Raw genomic sequence first — 4,186 nt, 5'->3', positions numbered from 1 at the left:
GTTAACAAGGTACGAAAGCATAGAACTGTCACACGACAGAATTATTGTTGAGCTGTAGCTCATAATAAGAATCTCCCAGGAATGAGAAATCTTCATCATAAATACTAGATAACCATCTTGTTATGGGTGTAATGGTTTTGTGGTATGACATCATTTTGCAGTGTAAACATGGAGAACACGGGATCTTTAAAATAAGTTATTTCATCTATAATGTTTGAAGTTTAATGTTGACACAGACATGTTCTGCCAGCTCAGCTCCTGTGTCCCTGCTGAAAGCTGAGTCAGGAGCACAAAGCTGGGTTCAGTTCACTGGTACTGAGTGCAAACTGGAAACAGCTCTCTGACAGACTGATCAACCCAGTAATATATATGAGACTAATGCATTAATAATAATAATAATAATAATTCAAGTTTCAAGTAGTTTAATTGTCAATGAATTGAAGAGAATTGAAATTGTGTTACTCTCTTTCCCAGTTACAACATTAAACAAATAATCAACAGAAATTGCACAATTCAATAACATTTGAAACTAGAAGCACTGGGAGAGTGCAAACCTCCTCCAAGACCAGTTTCCTCCATCCTGTAAGAGTTAATGTGTAACAGNTGCCTTGCAACATGACGAGCACAGAGCAGCGATGGAACCTGAAGTTTTGCTGATTTTTGTGCATTTATTTAATTTTAGAGGAACTTAAACGCCATTGCCGCAGAATTGCATTACTACGCAGAGCAGTGTTATTTTCAGGCTGAGAAATCATGTTCAGGTAAAGTAAGTTTTTAAAGTAAGTTGAATTACTCTATAATCATAGCTATTAAATTACTAACTAGTTATAGCTAATAAATTAATTATAAATCAATCAAAATTAATTATTGTACACATTATAACATTAACAAATATAACACTTATGATTTGAGCTTCTATTTTTTATTACTACTTTTAATAAATTAAAGATAATCTAAGACATACATTAAAACTGTTCTTCTGTTCTTTTCCTTATCTAGACCAGACCCCTGTACTGCAGGATTAACCTTAGTGTACCAGTCACTGTTTAGCATAGAAACGGGCAGTGAAGTAGTCTTCTGTGTTTGGTTTATGTAAAGCAGCCTGAATTAGTGCAGGTGTTTAGAAACCATGTGACTTTTCTAACAGATATATAAACATCTTACTGCCTGCAGGTCTATAAATGTTTGTTTAAAAGTCAGAATTTAAATATATATCATTCTATAGACAAATCAAAATGCTCTGCTTTTATTTAGAAACTGGCTTTTGTAGTGCTTTTATGTTGAAGGTGAGTAAATATTTACATCATCAGTCTTCAGCCCAACGTGTACGCTGGTGGCAAATTCTCTGTACTCGTAATGTTTCTGATTTAGACCTCGTTTACACCAAAACAGTTTTTCCAAAACAGTCTTTATTTGTTGTTTCTAATAAGATTCTTTWAAACGCTGCAACTYTGTTGCAACTCTCCAATTACATGAAATATTTTCATGAAAACAATCCTGATCAATACAGGGGCCATGCCAGGCTGATATGTATGACATAAAAATACACCAAACATAGGAAGCAAGTCAAAATGCAAATAAAGCTTACGTAGTAGGTGTGTGTGTGTGTGTGTGTGTGGTGGGGGGGTAGGGTTGGGCGATATTGGCAAAAAAATTAATCACGATTAATTGTGGTATTTAGTCGATAATGATTAATTTGACAATTAATTCCCTGGACCACTGCGTGCCCTGGTCACATGACCAATTTAGTGGGAAAGATTTGCTCTTTGTAAAAATCTGTTCCAAATTGTGTCAAAGTTACAGACTACAGGCTTTACAGCAATATTTAAATTGTGTTGATAGGTAATTAAATTACAGAACTTTTTCTTTTTAACGTTTGTCAGACAGTATTTGAAGCGGAGAGGAGCATCGAGAGGACTGATGGTGGCATTAATCATATTAATCGTCAAGTGCCAAAAAGTAATCGATTAATGTTTTTCTGACGATTAATTGCACACGATACGATTATACCCAACCCTAGTGTGTGTGTGTGTGTGTGTGTGTGTGGGGGGGGGGGGGGGGGTCAAAGTTGAGATTAGAGATGGGGCTATGACAACTGTTTTCAAAAATGTTTAGGCTCCTAAAATGCTTTGTCGAAATGGATGCAACTGGCTAAAATAAATACATAAATAAACAATTTGCAGGTTAACAAGGTACGAAAGCATAGAACTGTCACACGACAGAATTATTGTTGAGCTGTAGTTCATAATAAGAATCTCCTAGGAATGGGAAATCTTCATCATAATTACCAGATAACCATCTTGTTATGGGTGTAATGGTTTTGTGGTATGACATCATTTTGCAGTGTAAACATGGAGAACACGGGATCTTTAAAATAAGTTATTTCATCTATAATGTTTGAAGTTTAATGTTGACACAGACATGTTCTGCCAGCTCAGCTCCTGTGTCCCTGCTGAAAGCTGAGTCAGGAGCACAAAGCTGGGTTCAGTTCACTGGTACTGAGTGCAAACTGGAAACAGCTCTCTGACAGACTGATCAACCCAGTAATATATATGAGACTAATGCATTAATAATAATAATAATAATAATTCAAGTTTCAAGTAGTTTAATTGTCAATGAATTGAAGAGAATTGAAATTGTGTTACTCTCTTTCCCAGTTACAGTATTAAACTATTATTAATTTTACTATTTTTAATTACTACAGTATATTATTAATAATAATAATAATAATAAAGTGGCTGAAGCGATMCTGAGAGTAACAGAGTCCTCTGAATGCTTGACTAAAGTGGTCCAGGACATTTGGGACCACCATCAAGACAATTACATCCATGAAAGTGACGTCAGACCATAAAACACCAATAAATAACGTCAGGCTCATCTTTTACAAGCTTTCTCATTTCAGTGAGRCAGTTTTCTTTTTTTAGGCAACAGTTTAGTTTCTCGTCATAACGAAATATTGCTCAGATAATTTTCATTCAGTTCTACAGTTCAGTACTTTGTTATATCTGTAATAAAAATAACAAATCGAACTGAAATGAGAAGAAAATGTTGTTTTCCGAGGTACACGGGTTCATCTCACATCTACTCTGGAAAAAAAAAACCTTCGTGTTTAATAATAAAGTAAACACATTTAGTTAAAGGTTTGTTTTTATCTGGTCCGATAGATGTTCACACGGTCTTCAGTCATCCTGGATTAGTCCAAGAAGCGACAGCTTTAGCCACAACGCTGCAGCCATATCTCACTACGGTAACTAATTATAGTTTTCTTAATAAAACACCTGCAATAAAAACAAAGMGTAGCTTCTTCTTCCCACCGGACTGACACATAACACCATCCCTTCCGGAGACCCACTCACCTTGAATTCAAAAGATCCGTTTCTTTATTTAGATGTTTTTGTTGAACAATCCCAGTGCACAATAAAGCTTAGCCGTTTTGAAATGGCGACGAACAGTCCGACAAGAAATGAGAACACTTCCGGTTTAGGAAAAGCTGTCTACTCGATCAGTAGTTCCGTTGAAATGACGACGGGTTCAATTTTGGCTTAATGCATATTGCACATTTTCTGTTTGTACAATAAACCTCATTTCAATCCTGAAATATTACTGTGTCCATCAGTTATTAGATATATCAAGTTGAAATAGCTGTTGCAAACACCCAAATATTTAGAAATAAAAATGATTAATAGGGGTGCCCAAAAAATTTCACGACTGTGTTCAGTCCTTCATCAACCATACAATCAGAACTGTCATTAACCCTCCCTGAGTGTTTTCTGGTTTTCTCCACATTGTAAGTTTTGCCACTTCACGTTTTTCTTTATTTTTTTTTCACAATAAAATAGAGTCTTTAAACTTCTTAAGTCTGCCATGCATAATGGGTCCAACTGCATACAAATCTTGTCGTAGTAGTCCAGAATMTTGCATATTACCCCAGTGCTTCCCAAATTTTAAATCTTCTGACCCACAAAATATCCATGGCAAAAACTTGTGACCCCAAATATTACTGATCTGAGTACACAAACCTTGTTAATAACCCTAAAAACACAGGCTTTTTGACAATCTAAACAGCTTGTACACAAATATAAATACTTATTTATACTTATTTTGTGTTTTTGTAATAGTTATAGGGAAAATATTACATCAGCATTTTTTTTACCCTTTAAATTGATTTCTGGAGACTATCTAGGTG

The 4,186-nt window shown here is 35.1% G+C and overlaps 1 protein-coding gene across 1 annotated transcript in view; it reads right to left on the bottom strand.

The window, feature by feature from the left end:
• Nucleotides 1–3,440, bottom strand: part of zbtb40 (zinc finger and BTB domain containing 40) — a 39,531-nt gene extending 36,091 nt beyond the window's left edge. The window contains exon 1 of the mRNA XM_014030398.1: nt 3,357–3,440. The gene's annotated coding sequence lies outside the window, so the exon portion shown is untranslated. The remainder of the gene's footprint in view (nt 1–3,356) is intronic.
• Between the last annotated feature and the right edge of the window lie 746 nt (nt 3,441–4,186).

Source organism: Austrofundulus limnaeus, unplaced genomic scaffold (assembly GCF_001266775.1).
Source record: "Austrofundulus limnaeus strain Quisiro unplaced genomic scaffold, Austrofundulus_limnaeus-1.0 Scaffold1050, whole genome shotgun sequence".
NCBI classification, from domain to species: Eukaryota; Metazoa; Chordata; class Actinopteri; order Cyprinodontiformes; family Rivulidae; genus Austrofundulus; species Austrofundulus limnaeus.
This window is presented reverse-complemented; position numbering and strand designations above follow the sequence as displayed.